The sequence below is a fragment of the Pleurodeles waltl genome, chromosome 6 (genome assembly GCF_031143425.1).
Source record: "Pleurodeles waltl isolate 20211129_DDA chromosome 6, aPleWal1.hap1.20221129, whole genome shotgun sequence".
In the NCBI taxonomy this organism is placed as follows: Eukaryota; Metazoa; Chordata; class Amphibia; order Caudata; family Salamandridae; genus Pleurodeles; species Pleurodeles waltl.
Window position 1 is genome coordinate 1,099,181,746 of NC_090445.1, and position 25,353 is coordinate 1,099,207,098.

Consider the following 25,353-nt stretch of genomic DNA (forward strand, 5'->3'; position numbering starts at 1 on the left):
AAAAGCCTGAATTCCCCCTACTTTGGTCTTCAGTTTGAGTGTGTTAGAATTTGGTGTGGGGGACTCTCGTCTCTGGTCCTGCAGCCCCCCACGGTATCCCTGTACCAAATTGTGATGATTACAACTTTTCTTCATGGAATGAAGAATAACTTCATGTCTTCACGACTGTGGGAAAAAAACATTATTATTTTAATTGAGTCAGCAGGAGGATCGGTTGTGGTGGTGTAATGGGGAGGCAGGGATCAGGGCATGTGTGCATCTGTGTCAGGGAAGCACTGTCTGTTCTCCCCTTGCTGCTTGTGGGGTCGAGGTGAACCAGACTGTGTGCTGCCTGCAGCCCCATCTCATGCAGCATGTACAAGGGTCCAGTGTTTCCAGGTCTGGAATGCTCAGATTTGGAGTTTCCAAATATTTCTGGGGATAGAGACACTCACAATTGTGGGTGGCAGAATTTCAAGTAGAGTTATCAGGCTGTACAAAATTTGGCTAAGCACAATGAGGGCCAAAGAGGAAGGACAGGCCCATATAAATATACCTGGATCCAAATTCTGCCTAGTGGTGTTTTACTATATGTTGCCAAGTGTATGGGTAATTTTTTCTCCTGGAGTGCCCTGAGCTATTCAAGTCTGCTTATATTCTGACTCTTGCTTTTGTCCTGAAGGGTTACCAGTGAAATGGCTATGCTGCCATAGAGAAAGCAAATTAACTGCACCGCCTTAATAGGGTGACATCTCAGTCTGTCAGCTGCCACTGACTCTTCTCAACCTCCTTTGACAGAGTCTACATCTGTCATAACTCACTACCATTGTCATACACAGAATATTGTATTACTACTCTCTGCACTGCATTTCTGCATGCCAAAGTCATAACCCTAAAAGGCATTACTAAAGCTAATAGGTTTGGCCCTTGGAAAGTGCCTGCACACAAAGATATAACATGCTGGGACTCCACAATCACACTGCTGCACACACATACAAACATCCCTCACAGTGCACTCACAAACCATGGGGGATATCTTGCACTCACACAAGCACACTGCTTAGACACAGGCATACCGCTCACTCGAAAGGAGCACACTTTGGACAGACAATGGCATGGAAGACACAGGTTGTGTATCTGGTGTGTAGGTTCACTAGTGTCAGTCAAAACTCTTGAAGTAAACTAGACTGAAGCCTAGATGTCCACTGAGGATATCAAATCCCCCATACGCAATACTAGGACTAGAACTGCAGAGTATAGGAGGCTGATCTTTGTTGTCTTTTGTAGGGAAGTGTCATGGCATTACAAAAAGTTCCACTTGCCTTCCAGAAAACAAGGTGGTGCTTTTCTTTGTAGATGAACAATATACTAAAATAAAGAAAGAAAGAAAAACAAAAGAAAAAAAACATGCCAATTAAATGTGAAGGAAATGTGCTTCAATAAAAATGTAAAAAGTAAACCTTCACACTGGTCTACCGTCGCAGAACAGTAAAAAATGATACAGTATGCAGAATATAATTTCAGGAATGCGGCATGGTTTTGAAGCTTTCAGCAGTGATGTTTGGAGCTCTGCATAAGAAAGTTCTGGTTTGGTGGTAATGGCAGTGGAGCTGCTGGTACTTTCTTCACACAATTAGCACTAGTCTGCATTTGCAGAAGAGCTGCTTGGGGATGAACTATATGAAACATCTCCTGAGGGTGGCCTTTTCGGGATGCAGAGTAACACAGAGTGAGCAGGCAAAAAACTATTAATCAAACTACCTGACATCCTAAAAACTAGCAATTGTTCACCAGGTACAACCAAACGTTGGCAACAAAGGCAATGACTGAAAAGCACTGATCAACCGCCCAATTGTATGTATGCTGCTGAGGAGGGCTAAACTAATATGTGAATGGTACTCTGTGTGATGAATAACCAAAGTGGGCTTACCTAAATAACATTTTCTCTAAGCAAGATTTTGTGTTATTTTTGAGACTTCATGAGGTTGGTGAGACAGCAAAAACAGTATTTTGGTGATACCTAAAACATACACAAATAAATAGCGCACAGGGAGCAGGAGTGCAGGCTGTCCTTAGCTCACATGCAGAAGACTTACATCACTGGTCAAGAGCATCACAATCTTTCCTGAAAGCTATGGAACAGGTGTGGTGCTTCAAGACCAGTGTCAGTCACTACAAGTTTCCTACAGAGACATGGAACAATTATTCTACTTTAGGGCCAGTCAGTGCAAGCTTCCTTCAAAGACATGGAGCAAATGTGGCACTGCAGGTCCATTGCTAACTTGCTTCCAAGACATGAAACAAGTGTGGTACTGCAGTGCTGGTCATTTCAAGCTTCCCTCAAAGACATGGACAAGTGTGGTGTTGCAAGTTTCCTTCAAAGATATGCAACAAGTGTGTCACTAGACAGCACAATATAACGCCTCCCTTAGATACAATGAACAAGCAGTATTTCAGAAGTGTATGGGGCAGCACTGAGGTGTATGAGTGCAAGCTTGACTCACAAACATAGCAAACCTTCCACACACAAAACAGGTACAGCACTAAACAGGAGTGCATGCTTCCCTCAGATTCATAGAACACATACAATCTAGCCGGGAACAATGCAAGCTTCACTCACATGCACAGTAAATGGACAGCATTGGAAGTAGCTGTCCAAGCATGTGGGCAAACACACACACAAACACAATGAATATCGTTTGGCAGCAGTATGAGTTTCCTCCCATGCAGCACAGGTACAAAATGGTCATTAAAAGTAAAAGCTAAGATATCCTCACATACAAAACAGGAATCATACTAGCAGCTGTGTCTAAGCTTATTTTAGGAACAGGATACCAAAATCAAAGTCTAGAAGTGGATGAATTGCAGAAGACTCGAGCCATATGCTATATTCAGGTTCAGCTCAAAGTCCTCTTGAGCCCTCAAGTCTATTTTCAGTTAAGCTTTCTTCTGACTTTTGCCTGCTACCCATGCTCTAACCTCATGCACCAATAATGAAAGATAAAGCATAAAATTCTGGTCTCTGACATGAGCGAGAAAGGGATACCAGTCTAGTGGCTGAATTACATAATGTGAGACCAGAAAACCTGTAAGCAATCCCAGCTTGGCCAGTTGTCCAAATTTAATGACACTAGACAAATATTTTATTTTACCATGTACCCTATTTATTTATTATTCCATTTGAGAAAACCTTGAAATACATCAGGATGTTTGCTGTACATAAGTTTCTTGTGTTTAACTTAATGAACCTTAATGTTGCTCTGTGTAAAATAAAAATATAGACCACATAGGGTGCACATGACAACTGTCTAGCCTCTTGTTTCACTAATGGCATTGTCATCAGCATGGTGGGACGGAATGTTTCTAAGTTCTGGCTTAAAAACTATCACTTTTAATAAGCTCCTGTCAATGTTGTAATATAATTTGATGTACTCAGGTGAGCCTGCTTGTCAAAGACATATAGGGGGTCATTCTGACCCCGGCCGGCGGCGGTAGCCGCCAGCCTGGCTGGGACCGCCAGAAGACCGTCCCGGGTCAAAAGACCGCAGCGGTCATTCTGGGTTTCCCACTGGGCTGGCGGGCGACCGCCAAAAGGCTGCCCGCCAGCCCAGTGGGAAACACCCTTCCACGAGGAAGCCGGCTCCGAATGGAGCCGGCGGAGTGGAAGGTGTGCGACGGGTGCAGTAGCACCCGTCGCGAATTTCAGTGTCTGCTAAGCAGACACTGAAATTCAAAGTGGGGCCCTCTTACGGGGGCCCCTGCAGTGCCCATGCCATTGGCATGGGCACTGCAGGGGCCCCCAGGGGCCCCACGACACCCCTCACCGCCATCCTGTTCCTGGCGGTCGAAACCGCCAGGAACAGGATGGTGGTGAGGGGGTCGGAATCCCCCATGGCGGCGCAGCAAGCTGCGCCGCCATGGGGATTCCTCAGGGCAGCGGAAAACTGGCGGGACACCGCCGGTTTTCCGGTTCTGACCGCAGCCATACCGCCGCGGTCAGAATGCCCTCAGGAGCACCGCCAGCCTGTTGGCGGTGCTCCCGCCGACCCCGGCCCCGGAGGTCAAGGACCGCCGGGGTCGGAATGACCCCCATATTGTTTTGAAGTTTGAAGACACTTTATAAATTTTTTACATAATATCTCTTGCACGAATTCCATGACAAGTGTTCAAGTGGATCAGCTCATACCTGGAATCTTCGAGTAAAGAAGGGCTCTGGGAAGCAACATCTTGTTTTTTGGTGTTCTGCCTTCTTTCTCCAGGTCTGAGAAGACTAACTATTCCTAATTTTGGTTTTAGTGAGAAAGAACTGTACATTAGCGACCTCAAGAAGTTCTTTAAAGTTACCTGCACATTTTCTTAGCATAAAATGAAACAAACACTGTTCAAATCAGTGCTTTAAATGGGCCGGTACTGTCCGGTACTGAGTACGGGCACTTTTTTATTTTGAGAGGGAGAGTACCGGCGTATTTCAAGAAAAACGTAGTACTTTTAACTGGAGAGTACCGGCACATCTCAGAAACAAGCGTGTACTCTGGCACAGAGTACCTGCACTTTATTTTTTCCATTTCAAGCACTGGTTCAAATCATTCACTTTCTTAGCCCCAGCACTCTGTCCTAAGTAACTGTTCTTTTACTAACTGCCATTTTCTGCCCTCCACTCATCAGGCTGAATGCAGTGATTAGTGTGATTGTCTTGCCTTCAGAAGGCACTCAGCGGCATGGGCATAACTTCTTCTTTGACCTCTTCTGGTGTCAGGCAGCCAGAGCCAAATGGCAGACTCCACATTCACAAAAGTGAGCATTCACACTGCTCGGCCATTTGGTGCACGTGCAATAAGGCCTTTGCATTGCCACTGCAGGGGCTTCCGTAGGTTCTGCTGCTAGGAGTCTGACTCCTGCAGATTAGATAATCAGATACAGCTAAAAGCAAGCTTACAGTCATGTAAGAGCTCTTGTGGCTGTGGTAGCCAGTGGTACTGAAACAAGTTTCAGACTGTTGGTGCTGAAATCAGTTTTACATCACTGAACTTTTAGGGATCCTGAAAAATCCAACCATCACAAAAAAAAAAAACAAGTGTAGTAAATAAGCCACTTCCGTTCAGTGGGAGACTGGTAAGGGTGTCATATGTAGCTAGTGTTGCTTTGAGTAGCATACTGTCATAAACATATAAACAACCCATGTTGTAGGAGCCACTGTCATTTACAGACAGAACATTTTCCATCGAAATGACTGCTAGATTTGCACAGACATACATTTTTACTTATAAAACAATATAGTGTACAAACAATAATGTGTGGAATTGGGTTTCAGCAATTATTTGTCTTTGTGGATCACCAAGTAAAGAGTTTTGATTTGTTTTGACCCCATTAATATCTTTATTTCCATCATAATTTAGAACTAGAAAAACAGCTTCATTTGTACTTTCCTGTTTATTTTGATATATTAGTAGAGTTCATGTATAGGTATTTATATTTTGTTGCATGTTAGACGAAAACTACATCCTACAGCCTTTCTCTTCACAACACCAAGATTTTCTCATTGTTTACTTTACAAAATCTTCACACTTAGCAGAAAGTAAAAGAAAAGCAAATGCCAGTCTCCATGTTAAAAGACTAAGGGCCAGATGTAGCAAAAATCCAAATTGCGACTTGCAATTTGCGAGTCCCTGCAACTCGCAAATTGCAAGTCGCAATTTGGTATGCAGAAAGGTGTCTCAGACACCTTCTGCAACTCGCAATGGGGTCGCAAAGACCCACCTCATTAATATTAATGAGGTGGGTCGCAGTTTGCGACCCCGTTGCGAGTATGGGCACTCACGGGGATGGTGGCCTGCTGGAGACAGCAGACCACCATGTCCGTGACTGCTTTTTAATAAAGCAGTTTTTTTTTTCTAAGTGCAGCCCGTTTTCCTTAAAGGAAAACGAGCTGCACTTTGAAAAAAAAACCGAAACCTTTAGTTTCGGATTTTTTCAGGGCAGGTAGTGGTACATTGGACCACTGCCTGCTCTGAAAAAATATTTTTTTGTCCAGTCACAAAGGGGAAGGGGTCCCATGGGGACCCCTTCCCGTTTGCGACTGGGTTACCATCCACTTCAAGTGGATGGTAACTGCGATTCCATTTGCAACCGTTTTCGCGGTCGCAAATGGAATTGAATTGCATTGCGAATCGCAAATAGGAAGGGAACACCCGAGTCGGAAATGCATTTTGCGAGTCGGATCCGACTCGCAAAATGCATTTCTGCATACCGGAGAGGCTATTGTGCCTCACAAACGGCGTTTTTCGCTGTTTGCGAGGCGCAAAACCCTTTCCACATCTGGCCCTAAGCAGCAATTTGTCAGAAGACTAGACTGCCATTTGACCTCTGTCTTTGAACTCACAGCAAATGTGCCAAGAAAAAAACAAAAACTAAAGTAAGCTTTACCTCATCTTTGGAACTCCAGCATAGTTGTTTAGGAACCGTCTCAGCGATCATGGGGCTGTTATTGCTGGGCCCCCTCGCACCTTTGGACCTCGATGTATCGTTCGGGCTTCACCACTAATAGCTACATCCCTGAGCTTTACTCATATCACCCACGTTTCAACCAGGCACTGTAGAATTAAATCATATTTCAAGCTGCTGCTTGCTAAGGCCTGCACCTCTGCGTGGCGTGTACACACAGCACATTCTGTCCTCAGAAGGCTACGCACTGCTGGATAATTACTTAAGAACAATTACATGGCAGGGAGTTGATTGCAGTCACTGCATGTCTTATTCATTGAGAAATCAAGCCACATTCTTCCCACCTCTACAACTCACTGCGTGTGTCCCACGCTGCACCAGCCACATATGAAGATTATAGCCTAAGGAGCGTGAAAGGGGCATCGCATGCATGCCCAAGAATGGAAGCTGCTTTCCTAGTAAGAACATTTTTTGAAACCATGGCGACAGATTCCTAGATGCAATTGTCGGAAATAGCAGTCTGACGTGTCTCATCTAGTTCAATACCACAAAATAGCATTCTTCTTCTGTGCCTCAGAATATTCCTCACTTGACCTTTCAACTCGCACTAAATGTTAGAAATAGGCGACCCAACAAATTAATAGAGAGATCTGAGTAAGAGAGGAGCCAAAGGCCGGCTCTGGCTCCTAAAGCCCATGCACCAGGAAAGCCTTGAAAATATTTGGCATATAAATCGGGCAACCAAAGAATGTATTAGAATATGATAAGGTGTCTTTAAAATTCAATATTTTTTTAATATTCGGAAATGCTTCACCTTACTACATCAGATTATTTGAAAAATATTTATGTTATGCATATTTGTATAGCTTGCTAATCACCAGTGAGGGTATCGAGGCGCTTCGCAGGTGGGGAAATGGTGGCTTCCCTGGAGATTATTTGAGAAGGCAGGTCTTCAGTTTCTTGCGGAACTCAAGACGACGTGGGAGGCTGTTCCTTGCTTTGGGGTAGATATGAGAAGGTGCAACCTTCTTCTGTGCTCTTGTGTATAAGGAGGTTCCAATGTGGTTTTATTCTCAGCCTGCTTGGGGCACCTTTATTCTTCTTCTGCCTTCACTGCTCTTGATTCGAGCATAGTGTAGGGAGTGAGGTGGTGGCAGGTGTAAGCTCTACAGGGCATCTCTGCTTCAGCAGAGACTGATTTGTTTACCACCTAGAACATTTTAACAGGGTCTTCTCTTGATGGTTTCTCAAAGTGATACTGGTTCCCTGGGTTGCACTTCCGTGATAGAGTGATTGTAGTGTGGAGGAGGTCAGACTTCTTTGTTGTTTCTTTCCATCTGTATTTAGAAGACTTAGAGGGCTATGTAATAGGAGGTTTTAGCTTGTGTACTCCTGCCCTCCTCTTACCTCGCCCTCTGATACATTCAAAATTAAAAAAAGAGGAGTTGAAGTCTACATCCTTCTGAGAAAAATAAAATAAAATTATATAGGAACCATGCTGCATATTTTTTCAGCTTTGGCTAGTTAGCATACAAATTAATACAAACTTCTCATTATGAACAGGATCTTTGAATCTCATCTCCATTACCTGCGTAGATTATATTTACATGCTTTAATTTTGAGAATTGTGCGATAGTGTCTTATATCTCTGCTTCTTGAATCTTTGACACCAAAATAAGGTTGGCAACAAACATGCAAGAGGAGACCCTGTTTTACTGTGGAAGAAATATGAAATCAATAAAAGAAGGGAGAAAGAGCAGTTAAATTAACTGTGTGGGGAGACAGTGGAGTTTCCTGAGGTGTGCGTAGTATGGGGGTGACATGGTAGGTTGAGGGCTAGTCTAGCCACTGCATTTTGGATGGTTTGGAGTCTGTTCAGCAGCTGTTTGGTGCTTCTGTGGAAACTGGTTTTAGAATCCAACTTGTACTTGTCCTGGCCTGTCCTTAGTCTGTGATAATCAATGATGAACAGGCCTGCAAAACATATACAAGAGGTTGAATGACCTTTAATAAACCAATGTATTCTGCTAAAACAGCTTGTAAAGCTATGCTTGCTCAAAAGACACCTTACATGAAATGCAAGTGCATCTCTCACCCAGCAACAGCCAGTTAAATCTATAACCATATATAACTTGATCTTATGACTTGAACTTGATTGGCCAGAGGTAATGAAGAAATTGTCTTTGTGAACTCTGGAAAGTCCAAGCCGTTAGGGCATGTGGACAGCACAACCTACACCATATTGTAATACTCTATTGGCACACTTGCCGCACAACCAACAGCTTCTCTGATGTTGATTGGTTGGGTACATATTGTTTATGTAATCCTCACATCCCCTGATCAGCATCACGCCATGTATTTCTTAATAATGATGAAGAAATCACCTTTTCTGTTTCATGATTGGGTAATGTATTTTCACACCATTGTGTTTTTCATGTATAAAATAACTTGATGAAGATTCTCTTATTGAACATGCTGTTTTGCCAAACACATAGCCCGGGATCATGAATATAATGCTTATGAACATGACTTTGTCTGTGTCTCTTTATTTTAACGAGCTTTGACAAGTCCAGTGTATAGGCCATCGCCATAGTCAAATCTGCTGGTTATAAGACCCTGTATGACTGTTTTCTTGGTGTTATCTGGTAACGACTTGAAGATATTTTGCAGCGTCCTTAGAATACGGGACAAGGTTGTGATGACGAAGATGACCTGTGTTGTCATGTCAAGCTAGTTGTCTAAGATGATTCCTAGGTTTCTTGCTTGATTGGTAGGGGTTGGTGTGCATCCTACAGCTGTTGACCTCCAGGTGGAGAACCACTGCAACATCTTCCTACTGAAAATCTCTACTTTAGGTCATGTTCAACATGAGGCAGTTGAACTTCATCCAAGTGGCACTGTAATCATGCACGTGGGGAAGTTGATTCTTTTGCTGGGCGTCTTGCAGATGGGTGGCAGGATTAGGTGTGTGTTGCCTGCATAGGTGAGTAGGATGATGCTGTGCATTCTGATAATGTTGAGCAGTGGAGTCATTTAGATGTTAAAAAAGGGTCTGGCTTGATAAACATCCTTGTGGGACTCCACGGATGAGGTTACTGGCTTCTGAAATGTAAGATGGCTTGTGGACTTTCTGGGTTCTTCCGTTTAGGAAAGAGCAGATCCAGGTGAGGGCAGGTCCTTGGCTGCTGGTCTCATGCAGTCTTCTGATCAGGGTAGAGTGGGAGGCAGTGTCCAGTGTACTTCCCTCGGTCAAGGATAAACCTGATGTCATCTTTTGCTGCAGTAAGGGGTGTCTTGGTGCTGTGGTTTGGTCTGAACTGAAAAATATCCCTACCTCCATTCTGATGACAATGTTATTAGTGAACTAAAAGGCAAGACAGGGTTCACATGTATCCTGCAGGTGGCCTAGATTCATATTATAGATAAAGGAACATTATAGGCTATTCAATCAAACACAAGAGAGCTTTTATTCAGTGCACATCCTGAGCTCACTTTTTTGAGGGCTCCCTCACATGTGATAATGAACAAAAGAGTCTTGATGAATATAGTATTTGCCTAGAATCACAACACAATTTGGTCATGCACAGAAGCCAGGAACGAGTCCGGATTTTCCAGTTTCACTGCAATTTCACCACTAGATGAGTATCTCTTACTGACATCAAGTCCTCATTTTATTTTTAGCAGTTTGATATAGTGTGATCCTTGCCCTAGGCCATAAGAGCGCTTCATAACAGACAGGTTTTTTTGGGAACAGGGAGATTTCCTCACATTTACAGGATGCTGAGGGAAGGCTAGGATTCAAATCTGATTCCCCATCTCCCATTGTTGACAGCTGTAGCAACTAGGCCACAGTGCCTCCTGTGAAAGCTCGGCCTGTTTTCAGATAAAGTTCCAGGAGGACCTCAGGCTGAGCCAGAGCCAGATATTGTGCTCAAACCATGCTTGAGCTTTCAGAAGGTCACCAACCTCAACTAAATATGGCAACATTTGCTTACCTTCTTGGCTAATCGCCCCTTGTGGTCAGAAAGAACACCTACAGCTGATGCTTCTCATTCAGCCCAATCATTAAGAAATGTTAGTGTCTCTATTCCTTGGTGGCATACTTCCCTGCATACCCTCTCTACTTTTGTAATTAACCTGAAAAGTTTTTCATTGCCATATTTTGTTTACCAGTTTATAAATACTTGCCTCCGCCATTATTTCCCCACCAAACCTTAAACCACTAATGGTACACATACGATGGTCACCCCTTATGAATGTCTCTGCAATGATCATGGAATTTGGCATTCTTTCTCTCCATCACTAAAAGGTTTGATAATGTACCTTAGTGGGCGGTGTGTGGGACTTTCTCTGGTAAAGGAATGGAGAAACTAGGCATGTCAATTCCATATCTTTTCATGAACATCCAATCCAATTATATTATATTATAGTATATTATATTATATTATATTATATTATATTATATTATATTATATCACATCACTCCATATTATATTATATTATATTACATTATATTATATTATATTATATTATATTATATTATATTATATTATATTATATTATAGGTATTTGTACATGTTGATCATTTTTCCATTAGTACGGCTTCTTTCAGTTGTCAGACTGGTAATTATTCACATTATTCTATACTTACCACTATAGACCGGAGTCTGATCCAGTTTGTGACGTGTTATACCTGCTGTGTTTTGATCACATTCCTGATCACGTGGCAATGTTTTTTTAAATTGTGGTACAGGGGATGATTTGGTCTTTAAGCGTTAAAGTTGGAGGGATTGAAGGATAGGCCTGTGATTGTGGTACTTTTGGGTGACAAACAAAGATGAGTGCCATGATATCTGTCTATATGGAGATTTTAGGCCATGTTAGTGAGTTATGTCTAACTGTGACGTTTGAATGCCAAGGGGCAGATTTAGGGAAAGTGGCCCTGCACCAAGTGCAGCGCCAATTTCCTTGCGCCCCTTAGCGCCCCTTAGCACCCCCTAGGTCACCATGTGTATGCCGCAGTTAAAATATGGCGCATCATGGCACAGGGTATGCGGAAATAGAGTCAGAATTTTCGACGCTATTGATGTACTCGGTAGGAGTAGCGCCAAAATATTGGCCCTATCGTGCAGAGTACATAGGGGTCCATTATAAGTAATGGAATGCCCCATTTTAATGCCTGCTCTGAGCAGGCGTTAAAAGAGCTGAAAAAAATGGTGCAAGGAAATATATTACATATCTTTGCCCCATCATTTTCGGCCCACCTAACGCAGGCACACACCCCTTGCATACATTATGCCTGGCGCAGGCATAATGTGGCGCAAGAGTTTACAAAATGGCACAATGCACCTTACTTATTCACTTATTATTTTATGAACGTGTTACATAAAGTGTTAACTTGTCACCTTACAGTAGAAGATGATGAGCAGCACCTGTTCGTTGGGAAAGTTCTGTTTTGACATTCTTCAGTGAGGCCCAATGGAAAAGTATGAGACAAATGCATTCTGACAAAGATTGGATTTTAATAGTTTTGTGAACTGCAAGACGTTGTGTTCAGGTATGAGGTGGCGGCCAGCACTCCCAAGCAGGGTTGGTTGACATTCCCAGTCAAATTTCCAAACATGCGAAATTCACCAATTTCTGTGTGTTTTTTAAGTGTTTAAGTGCAAGGCTCACCACAGTTGCTTCTAGGGGCACTACGAGGACTGGGCATATAATTAGTTTATGGTGATTACATTAAGGTAATTAGCAGTAATCACATTTCTTAGCCGCCGACAGTGCTATTCCTCAAAAGTATTCCTCGTGTTTCATTCTCACTGTAGTGAACGAGGAATATTTGTGTTACAAAGCTTTCGCTTCCAACACACGATTTAAAAATCAAATTCTGTGCAGACTGATGCGAAACCAATGAGAACGAGGGGGAGGGGTAGGTTTCACTACCTCATACAGCCGATTAAAATATAAGTGTTACGAGCTTTTGCATCAATATGCCTTGTCGATGAGGCGTGGTGAATTGAATTTCATCCCAGATTACATTACTTTACAAGAATTTATCCTTCTATCTCAGATGCTGCAGTCACCAGAAAAAGAGATGGAATCTCATCTTCGCTCTTCCTTCCTGCCTCTTTCTCAGTTACCGTCTCTTCCACTGCACAATTCTTTTTTTCCAGTTACACCTTTTGTCTATGCGCATCATTACTTACATTTGGAGGTACATGGCGACGTTGTGCACGTGCAGCCATCATATCCTGTAGGGCAATATTACAGCTCGTTTATTCGTGCTGATTTGAAAATCTAGGACTTGCTGCCATAGTACTGCCAATGGCTGTGCCCTCTCTCTGCCCCGACCAGAAATGTCCTTAATTTGTGTAATTACTGTAGTAACTGAGTCATCGTTATCAATATCCTCCGAGGGGCTGACCCCTCGGCTCTCATTACATAATGGCGTCAAAGACATGCCAAATTCCAATAACTGAAATGGCCGAGGAGAAGGAAGGTGAGGGAGCTGCCGGCCCCCTAGCAGTGTTCTAATTGGCTCTTGGATTTGTGAGCGAATCTGACCAGATCAGCACTGTGTATTGATTCTTCCTGAAGATGCGCATTTTGTGCATTTTACTTTTATATTATATATAGTTGGATAACCACAGCGTATAGGCAGGGTCATATCATTTGTGAGTGTATGTTGTAACGTTAAATTATGCCCCCCCCCCCGCAAAATATGACGAGGGGACCACGAGTCTCCAATATCGCTCAGATATTCAGTGCCCTTGGGTTGCAAGTTGTCGCCCTGCGCAACAACCCCTTTGTTTCCAGACTCAATTTCCTCAACCTTCAGCAGGTGACAACCATCCTGAAGGTTTTGCAATTGCTCTGCTGCCAGTCTCCCTTTTCGCCCAACTTTCTAGAACTGACAAAGCCAGCAATGACTCTGAGCAATATTAACCTTTTTTCTGCAAAGCGCTTCCCTGTGTGATGTAAATAATTGATTGCTAATATCTCGTGGCAGAAGGCTGAATCATTGACAGGATTCAAACTCCTGACCTGCCATTCACCAGTTTCTGAAAGCGAGTGCTGTTTAATTTATTGAGCTACCGTGGGACCTCCAGATGGTTTTACATCTGGGGCTGGAGTGCTGAATGAAAGTCTATTAAAAAAAGAATATGAATTCCTTAAATTGGCCATCAGACTTTAATCCACGCTTATCCACTATGCTTTAAATATAGGTACTCCAATTCATGATTGAAGGGCAAAATAATGTAATACTAGGGTATACAACATTTAGAGTCTATCACCAAAATTGAGAATTTCACCTGTCAAGCTGCTGTAAAGGTTTGCCGAGTATGGAGGGGGTGTTACACCCTATAAGAATAGCATTAGCATGTCTGCTCGGCAGGTGGGCCTGAATATGGTGTGGCAATGGTCTGAATGGCCTTCACCTACATCATCAACATTGGAGGCAGGGGCACATGTCCCCAGAACGTTTGATGAGTTCCTTTAGGCCAGTCAGTCATTTCTTGCTACAAAACAGAAGGCAGGGAAGACAGACCGAACAATAACATCAATTGATGCCTGATGGATCTGTAAGGAGTTGACACAGAGAGACTAGTTTGATTTGAAAAGTATAATTTGAGTTCCCTGCAAAGAAGATGAGCCTCCCCCCCCCTGCGGACTCACTCAGACCAGATGCTGTTCTGAGGTGGCCCGCTGGAGCTCGGGACCCCCACACTGCAGGGGGAGTGGGCTATGTTAAGCCACCGCCCCTTTCTGCAGGTTGTCTCTTTTAGTGAGGGCAAAAAGGGGTGGCGTGGGAAAGCAGAACAAAGGCTTACTTCACTCCCTTCTTTCTTTTAAAAAAAAAATCAGGAATGTGCTTAGTGAGCCCTATAAATCTGTTTTTATTTCCTACCTGCCCCTCTTTAGTAAGCCAATCCTGACTTTCAAACCTATATTTGGTAAATATCTGCATATCTGACTTTATTTTTTATTCTTAGAATCTATTCTTCTAAATGTAGGAAGACCACTTTTTTCTATTATTTTATTGTCCTGCAAAAGGGGTGCCACGGATACATTATTATAATTATACACAGATCCCTGCATCTACTTTCCAATTCAAGCAACAGCTTTTACTATTACCATATTCAACGCACTTTTCAGAGCAAAATATCAGATCCACAGAGCAGACAAATCACCTCGACCCAGTGGTGAGCCTTTGGGACTTTGGTGCTTGAACATAGAAAGTCCTTTGAAAGAAACCACTTGAGTTAACAAGCAGTAAATGCACAAGGACGGGCTGATGGAGAAGACACCTGTGCCTCATCTGCAGCTTATAACTACAGGCATAACAATTAAACAATACCCCATTCGGAGCGAAATAGAACTGTTGTAAGTGAGGCTCACAATTTTATGCATTTACTGCGTTGTTCTCATAAATAAAAAGGAAGACATTCTGTAAAATTTAATAAAGCTTGAAATGTTAGTTTTGAGTGTCTCTCCCTGCTACTAGTCATGACTCGAAGGCCAGCAGCTTTGAATATAAACAGGTTAGGTACTCAAAAACAAGAAACGATTTTTAATGAAGGATAAATAGAGGCAAAGGTGCACTTGTTCCAGGACTACAAAGAAAATAATTTAAATAGTGTATTGTTTTATCGTTTACAGCGATGTAGCCCAGTGAACCCTACAGTCTTTGAAGTGTGAGTGCACTTTATCAGTTTAAACAATGTAGCAAATACTGATTACAACCTAGGCTCTGGTAAATACTAGGACCCATTTAGGTGTGGAGCTACCGGTTGGCCTGAATTGTCTATTCCAGCTCGCAACTCCACATCTAAATTCACCAGTCACGAGTTGTGTGGGCCAGGTGTTTCTAAGTGAAGTTCCTCACAGAATTCCCAGTTCCTTTTGGGATTATTGATCACATTTGCCACCTGATCTAAACTGGTGGTATATGTAAGTAAAAGCTGGTTACTGGGTACATTGTGGGGAGATTAGTGATAATATGGGGAAGGAGGCACAAGGAAGGGAAGATTGTGTGGTGCCTGAAAGGGGGATTCCAGTGTGGAAATGTCAAATGCAGGAACACTGGAACATTCATAATCAAACGGAAAAGTATCCCACCCAGTGATACTGACTTATAATTGGATCTTTAATGCTTTTTTTGAAGTAAACACTTCCAGAAAGCTGGACTCTTTAATTTAGTGGTTTTGCTCTGTATAACGTCACCAGCGGAGCAGCGACCAATTGAGGAGAGGACAAGTGCCCAGCTGCCCAGTTGAATCAAAACACACAATAATCTAGAATATTTACTACTAATGACATAACACTAGCACTCAAAACTCTGCGTATCTGAAACCTTGCATAAAACACGCTACCTTAACCATATACTTTACTTGTAATAACTAAATATTCCCTTCATTTGAAAAAATCAAATATTATAGCAATACTAAAAACATGGCTAAAGTAACAGAGGGGAACCAAAACAAGGGAATAAACACAAAATAGGACTTTGCAGATAACAAGTTTTAACATATAAGTTCACTACCAAAAAATCTTCAAAGTTTTTTGGTGGTATAATTTCTCTTTTAGGCCTACCATTAAATCGTTTTTTTCCGCCTTTAAATCTTTTTCTGCCGATGTCAGACTTTTGTCCACATCTTGGTGAGCTGAAGCTCTAATATCAATTACCTCTTACATCGTTGGTAAGGAGTTATTGCATTCTGCTGATAAGACCTCATGTATACGATTACTTGGAGATTTAGAACTAGCATCATGTGTAAGATTACTTGGAGATTTAGAACTAACATCATCTCCCTCCACCTTTTCCTGACCATAAGACAAAAGAGGTAACTCACCTGAACTAGTAGAAACATTTGCATGAGGAACTGCACTCAGGGTATCTGAAAAAAAGAAAATTGTAAGCCCAAACCTATATCCAGTGACATACTCAACATTTTGCTCTAGTTGTCACCAACCCACAATCTATCACTTAATTTGGCCAATTTATTCAAACTCCAACATAATCCATTATTATGTCTTGCTGAAGATTTTCCCACACATTATTTTATAAACCTTTGAACATTTTGAACATCCTTTCTTTACATGAAAAGGGAGATTAATTTTGACACAAACTCTATGTGTTTTTTAGTTTTTTAAATATCCTTCTTTTCTTGAAATGCCAAGTCTACCTTCCTTCCTTTTAATATATAAAGTATTGCTTGCAGACTGGACTTGAAGTTTTCAAGTGTGTAATATGATTGCCTTTAAGGAAGTCTTGAATTGTATGTAAGGCGATTTGTTTGCCGTTATCAGGCACAATACTACTAGACAACCCTTCTTTTGAAAAACCTTTCTTGAAAAAAATGTATTATGTTATCCGTAGTGGGATGGGAAACACCCTTAAGCTCAGCTTATCTGGAAAAATAATCAATGAGAATACACGCATATATTTTTTCTGTGGTAAACGCCTCATGGGGTCACAAAATATCTAAGTCCAGCTCATCCCATGGTCTAGAAGGAAACTCTGAAAAATTCACACTGGTTTCAGTTGAAGACAATGTTTTGTCAGAATTGATACATATGGAACACTGTTTACACATCTTGAAATTTCAGCATCCATATAAGACCACCAACAAAATCTCTCTATTTCTTTTTGCAATGAGTGTTTCACCCAAATGGCCAGTATGAGAAATTTTCATTATGATGGGCCTGACATCTTTTGGTAGAATAACATAATCTTCCTTTAACAGTACCTCACCCAGAATAGAAATGGAATCTTTGACTTTAGATATAACTTGTAATGAGGGACTTAACGTTTTTTCAGGAGGCCTGATTTTACCAAGTTACTCATCTTACTGACATCTTTGAACCCAACATCTCTGGATAACTCAAGACCAAATACTGACGAAATTTCTTCCACTGAAGCTACCACACATTCTTAAATCAACTCCTACCCCACTGAATACTTATTAGCAGGCAATCTAGACAATCACTCAGCGACTACAGTAACCACTTCTCTTATATGTCCTGCTTGAAAGTTGTACTCCTATAATTTAGATAACATTTTCACCAAACATGCAGATGCTTTTGCTGTTCCATTACTATTCAGCAACAATAATAATGGCTTGTGATCAGTTCTAATAGTGAATTGTTTACCCACAGATAGGTTTTGAAGTGTTCTACAGCCCAAGCGCATGCTAGTGCTTCTCGCTCGATAGTGGAATATCTGCATTGCTCCATTTGAAGTGTCATCCCTTTGTTGTGTAAAATCGACAACACTTCTGATAATCTGGTGTTATGTAGATCTATTGAGTCTGCAAACGCCAACATGTCATCTTGAAGTGCCATTACTCCTGGCATCCCCTTAAACAGTGTAAACAACAACTTTTGAAAAATGGACGCAGCCGAAGCTGGCCCGAAAGGCATGTGTACATATCTGTACGGGGGTAATAAAAGTTGTAAGATGTCTACAACTTTCCTCTAAAACAATCTGGTGATATGCAGCCTTGTGATATAAAGTGGTAAAATATTTAGCACCCTCCAATTGAGCTAGTAATTCCTGAATCTTAGGTAGGGTATGAAGATCTACCATGATCTGCTTATTAAGAGATCCCAAATCTGCACATAACCTCAGGCAACCAGACTTTTTCCTCACCAGTACAATTGGAAAAACCTATTCAGAGGAGTCTACTGGTTCTACGACACCATCAGCTTGTAACTGTTGTATCTCCATACTGAGGTCCTTTCTCACACTCAGTGGAACATTCCTACGTTTGTGTTTAACTGGACGTGCACCATTTTCCCGTTTGATTTCATACATAAAACACTTAACCATTCCTAACTGTTTCCTAAAAGGGTCTTTATGACTTGAAATTACTGATTTTATACCCTTTTGATGAATTGACATACAGTGATTGGGAATATCAGAAAAAGGATCAAGAACCAATCCAAGATTCACTTGGTGTATCCATCCTAGAACATGTTGGTCATTCTTCACAACAGATATTTTTCCTAAAAGAGTATGTGAAAACACTGAAATAGAAGCAAGAATACAACCAATGATATTGGTCACTACTTTTCCATAAGCATATGCTTTTATATCATTCTTCTCAAGATTTCAATTCTTTCAATGTTCTTTAAAAAACTCTTCTGAAACCAAAGAAAACGGTGAACCCGAGTTAACCAACATGATAGTTTTGACTCCATCGATGCACTTGCATTTTCCATGGGTCTACATCCACATTAGTGAGAAGAATGTACTGGTCATTTCTTAATATGTTATCACCCTCAATAGTAAAAACCAAGTTTTCACCATTCACAGATTCAGGTGGAATGTCCGTTTTATTCTCCATTACAACATTTATGTTGTGTTGAGACTTGCAGACTGTTGAGAAATGTCCAGTTTTTCCACATTGAAACAATCTTTGGTCAAAGCGGGACAAGACATTTGGTTAGAATGTGTATTTGATCCACACCTTGAGCATCTGGATCCATTAAAACTTCTATTTGTATTGGCCTTGTTGATCCTGTTTCTACTGAAATTGCGCACAAGTGAAATTTCAGATTGCCGTTCCTTATTGAGTGTTTTGCATGATCTGGCAGAGCCTTCAATACCCTTGGAAATCTCGATGACTTCCGATAGCTTAAGATTCTTGTACCATAACATTGTTCTTTGATCTTCTTATTGTTACAGTGCATAATTATTTAATTTCTGATATATTGATCAGCCAAAGTGCCAAAATCAAAAGTTTATGCTAAACATTTAAGGCAGCCATTTAAGTTTAAATTGTCTAATTAGATAATTGATGCCATGAATATAAGTTATATCTTTCCATTACAATATTAGGTTCAATGCAAAAATGTAACTTAAGAGGATCGATTGCCTCAGAAAATACATCATAATTTTCCATAAGTGCAGGAGTTTTTATAACTGGTAAGTGTTCAAATATTTCTTGTGCCTCTGTACCTAGGGCAATAAGCAAAAGACTCGTTTTTTCTGGCTCCTGAAAAGTTGTCTGCATCAATAGCAACCATAAAGTTACTAAATAAACCCATCCACTTCCTACATTTCATGGGTTGATCTCCTGGACTTTGCAATAACCCTGGTGGGGGATTGCGATATTGTTGCATATTTAAAAAATATATATCTGCAATGTGGTAATGAGACAACACGTTGTTGTTGTTAAATCTACACCAACAAAAACAGCAGGATACTGTGTGCACTGTAATGCTGTAGAAAAACTTAAAATGTTACCAGTTTATCTCTCATTCAACCTCTTGTACAGATAATATTGTTGAGCTGTATATTGCTTAAAATACCCTGATGAATATGAAGGGCATTCACTTGTAATAATTAGCAAAATAAATATGGTGGCACGTTTTTCTCTGTATGCACCGAATGGTTCACAGATCCAATGCGCACCAATAGTTATGCTCACCGCGATGGGAACACCAAGGTCCATATTTATATTATTTTTGTTCCGCATTTGTGCCATTTTCTGACGCAGAAGCGGCGCAAACTTACAAAATATAATTGTATTTTGTAACTTTTCGCCGCTTTTGCGTCAAAAAATGGCGCAAATGCGTCGCAAAAATGGTGTAAATATGTGCCCAAGTGGGTGTTTCAGTGATGCAGTGCGTATGTCTCTCAGTGCGAGCATTCAATGATGACACTATAGCCACCGTGCTGTGTGTACTTGGCATTAAACAGGTCTTTAAAGCTGGTGATACACTTGACTAGAGAGTAACCGCTCTCTAAGCTCTACTTCAGTCCATCAACAATTTGAAATGAGACCGGGTTTTGGCAAAGTTGGATCGGTGGGTTCCAATGGTTTTCACTGGGGGGCACACTTCGAGCAGATCAGCTGGGGACACGTTAGTTGATTTAGTAGTTTTATTTTGTATAATGTTCGCCGCAGTTGAGCAGTGACAAGTCGAGGAGACGCTCAGTGCCCAACTGCCCAGGTGAGCCCAACAATCTGGAATCTTTATTAATAGTGACATAACGCTAGCACGCGAAACAGCACGTGCCTGAAACCTTGCTCAGACCACGCTACGTTAAAATACATTCTTTACTTGTAATAACTACACTTATAATTACGAAAAACGCAAATAAGGTCTAAATATTAATAACATTGGAAACATTAACACATGAGGCCTACTTTTAAGCCTGAAGACTTGATACTTGATCCCAGAATGATAAAAAGTTGATTTGATTTGCCAGAATTTAAATACGTAACATACGGTTTGCATGCCGATCTCTGCACCAAAAGCATAACATGCTGAACTATGCAACCTTCTTAACAGTTGTCCCTAATTTTCTGCAGGGGATTGAACACTCTCAGCTTTAATTCACGGCCTCTGATGAAACCAAAGGACCATCGTCAATATATGCTCACCTGCCTCTCCTCATAGGCAAAGACGCCCTCCTAACTTTAGCTCACCAGATGACTCCACGTCTCAAAAGGCACAGTGATCCAGTCTGGGCTCTACCTTTATAGATAATTATTTTCAGTCATGTTAGTTTATTTGCATTCAATGAAGGAACCCTGGGATACAGCTTCCACAATGGACTGGATTGTGAGATGAAAATCGTAGACTGGAGCAGAGTATTCTTGGTGACATGGAGTCATCTGGTAACCTTATGTGTAAACTTGTGAACTCAGTTAACATAAACCAAAGTTACAGCCCTCTCTACATCTCCAGGTGGTAGATGAGCTGACTGCTGCCGCAGAACAATGGCACATGCACACTCTGTGCCTACTCCTTCTCCAGTGGGTGTCGGCTCTCAGGTTCATCCAGTGCTTAATTTGTGCTTGTTGTTTCCGGTGCTGAGCACCGGCACTTATTTTTGAGGGCCAGGTCTTATTCTTCTGCCTCAAGCATTTGCTGCGAGCAAAAGACACATATGGGAAAGACGGAAGAAGGAAAAACTAAAAAGCGTCATAAAGGGAGAAAGTAGAAAGTTGCAGGATGAGCTGAAGGGTCAGGGGTGGCCGTAAATGGATTGAAGAGGCCCGCGATGGCTTCAGGATTACGCCACCTCAGTATTCAGTGCTGGCAGATTTAATTACAGCAGCCTCGTGTTTAAGAGAAGGGCTTTGAGCACCGGCACCTCTTTATTTACAAATTAAGCACTGGGTTCATCCTTCTGCACCCTGATTTTAGAATACTGATTTCAAGCAGACCAAGATGAGCAGTGTTCAATATAAAACTGGCAATATGGAGCAGTAAACAATGCCCCTCTGGACTCGGTTCTGATTCAGTGAGATAAAATACAATGTCTTTAATGGACTTTTGTGTGAAAAGTTTTTTGTGTAATGGTGGTTTAGAAACATATCCAGTTCAGGACGATGTCTTGCAATCAGGTAGACATGACTGGTTAAATGGAGCTTTTGTCATCAGCCTTAATTATGAGTTGTGTAGTGCGGTATTCCCATGTGGAATTCTGTTGTGCACAAGTATCAGTGGCTTCTCATTTCCGCACACAAATATCCTGGCTGTCGGCCAGAAAAAGCAGCTAACAAAAGCGCCTTGTGGGAAAGTACTGCAATGAACCCAGACTCATTTTCCAACCACCCCACTGAATCTTCCCCACGGCAGAAGGAGAGTATAATCTTCTCTCTAAACACTCAATAAAATCCTCTTACTTTTATAGTCCGGAAAATATAGGGTTGATTTAATTCCTCTAGAGACAACTGCACATATGTGATGTAGATTACTGATTACAAAGTATACGACTGTTCATCCTGGTACTTAGATGGTCGCTAAGATATTTATAACTGGTTGACAATATACCTGATTTGGGGCATGATTACAAATGGAGCATTGATCTCTGACACTACGCAAATACCTATTTGTGTATGGGTCCGAATTCCAAGTTCTGCAATCTTTGCCCGCCCAATAATTATTGGGTGTGATAAATCCACATCCGACCCCTGATAAATTTAAACTGGCAAAACCAGCCCGAATTTCCCCGGGAAAATACTTAGGGGCACATTTATACTCTGTTTGCGCCGAATGTGCATCAAAATTTTTGATGCACAATTGGCGCAAACCCTGCCCCATATTTATACTTTGACGTCCGACCCCGCAGGAGTCAAAGTTCCACCATGTGCGTCATTTTTTGGAAGGGGGAACCAGCCTTGCGTTAATTATATGCAAGGTAGGCGTTCCCTTCCAAAAAATGACTTTAAGGCCTGTGCCCCATATTTATACTCTGACGTCATTTTGACGCACAGGAGGGGGCAGGCCTTAAAAAACGGCGCCCAGCCTGATGGGTGCAGTTTTTTAACGCCTGGGTCAGGGCAGGCGTTAAGGGACCTGTGGGCTCAGAAGGAGCCCAGAGGTGCCCTCCCATGCCCCCAGGGACACGGGAAGTATTTTTTTTCGTTTTTTTTTGTGGCATAGGGGGGCCAGATTTGGCCCCTCCTGCATGCCACTATGCCCAATGACCATGCCCAGGGGACATATGTCCCCTGGGCATGGCCATTGGGCAAGGGGGCATGACTCCTGTCTTTGCTAAGACAGGAGTCATGTCAATGGAGGTTGGGCGTAAAAAAAAAATGGCGCAAATCGGGTTGAGGCCTGAATTTTGCCTCAGACCTGACTTGCCCCATTTTTTGATGCCCAACCTCCATTTTCCCCTACGCCGGCGCTGCCTGGTGTGAGTCATTTTTTTTGACGCACACCAGTCCGCAGCGCCGGCTAACGTCATTCAATAAATAAGGCGCCCGCATGGCGCTTTGGAATGGCGTTAGCCGGCGGTGAAATTTTTGACGCACAACTGCGTTGGCGCAGTTGTGCGTCAAAAAGTATAAATATGGGCCTTAATATTTACCAGGACGTCTGGATTTCGGTGCAATCAACACCAAAATCACTATTATTCCCCATTACCGAGTACAAACTCGGATTTTATGGACGTTGTCACCCAGATTAATTAATGAGCTCCGGGGAATGCGATTTTATCAGATTCGATATTTTATGTATACAAATCAGGACACTAGCGTGTATGACACAGAAGCCAGTTTAAAAAAATGCATTAATGAAAAAAACATGAAAGTCTCCTTTATTCTAACACTAGCTGCATGTGTTTTGATTTAGGACTCCAAGATCACATCTCTCCCTTTCTCGTGGATTTTAGACCTCCTGAGTGACTACTCAGTTCTGCCCATTGCTAATATAACTACATTGCGGACGAGTAGCATCAATATCCAACTTTGCCCATGAAAGCCTCCTCGGTTACTCTTGTTACTAAGGCCCACATGTATACTTTTTTAGCGCCGCATTTGCGTCATTTTTTTACTCAAAAGCAGCGCAAACTTACAAAATACAATTGTGTTTTGTGAGTTTTCGCCGATTTTGCGTCAAAAAACGACGCAAATGCGGCGCTAAAAAAGTATAAATATGGTCCTAAATGTACATATTTCAAATCTTTGAAGGGACTGCATTGCAGTCATAGGGGGGGTTTGCTGAATCGCACTCTTGGCCTGATCTTTAATTTCATGGGAAGTGAAGTCTTAAATACACAGACCACCTCATCATCACACTGAGGTGTACATCAAGGCATAAACCTTGTTAGGTTTCCATTCATCATTCAGTCAGTCAGACACTCACGGCTCCTGGAGGCACCAGCAGTCACTAGACTTATTCATAACAACATTTCTTGTAGGTGGAGGCAGACATGGATTTCTTCTGCATTGTCTTTGTATTTCACTATCCTTTAAAGAGCCCGCAGACGCTACTTAAATCTCTCGCATTACTCTGAACCCCATTGTTGCTATATATGCATCTGCATCTTTTAGAATGTCAGTGTTCTGCGAGTCTAGTTCATTGCCCATCCTGTGCCCTGGAGACACTCCAGGGCAGGGGCATGAATTAGTGTAAATAATATCGCTCAAAGTCCACAACACAAGATCTTTGCATTAGAGCATTTGCCAGTTGTGAGCTCTATTGAAAACAGTGGCGTGGCTTAGAACCAATAACAGCAGATACAAACCTTCTGCTCCTACATTTCAATGTTTGTCTCGTTTTAATTTTAGACACCTTTCTTCTAAGTGAGTGGAATGTTCAAATAGCATTATAAGTATTCTGCCATGGGCTGTACTGAAAGCCATATCCCTCATTATAGGCCCTCACTTCAGGTTCAGGGCCTGTAACAACTGGTATGGGCCACAGTAGCTGGTAGTAATGCTATATCGATGCATTCTTCAGTCAGGGCTCTAACAGAGAACCCTACATTTCATGAGGTGAAAGAGTGCCCAAAAGATGATGGCTTCCTACTTGGTCCAAAGATTTTCTATAACTGTAAAGTGGTCAGCAAACATACACATTTAGGAGAGAATGTCCAAATATTTTTGGAATCCAATAATTTTACAGTACATCACTGCCCTTACATGGGGGTACATTTTGCACAAAATATTTCAGCATTGCAGGCCGGCTGCAGCCTATGACAATGACAGCTGTGAAAGGCTCCAATCCTGAGTATGGTGTCATCTGTTTCATATTTTGGTTTTCATAAGGATAGGGCTATAATGGTTATCCAGTGTGAATTTCTTCACATATCTAAAGGCATGAGGGATATGAAAAAAGTATACTAAGACGAAGGCTGGAAACAGATGTCGATAACAAAACCAATCTATTGACACAATTTTTCCTCTGGCCATGAGCCCCCTATCTGGAACTTTGTTATTCAACTCTGCACTACCTCAGATTGCTCTCCTGCTTGAGGCTAAAAAACTCCTATTCAAGCTATGTACTACACTTCGAAAAGGTCTAATTCTTCCTCACACTTCAATACCCTGTTATCTTTCACAAGCCTTGGCACTGGAGTGATCAAGAGTCTTTTAATTTTAATTGTGGTTTTTTTTTCAGCTGACGTGTAGTTCTTCTCCCAGCTGGAGACAAATTGAATCCTATAAGAGACACCACATTCAGCTC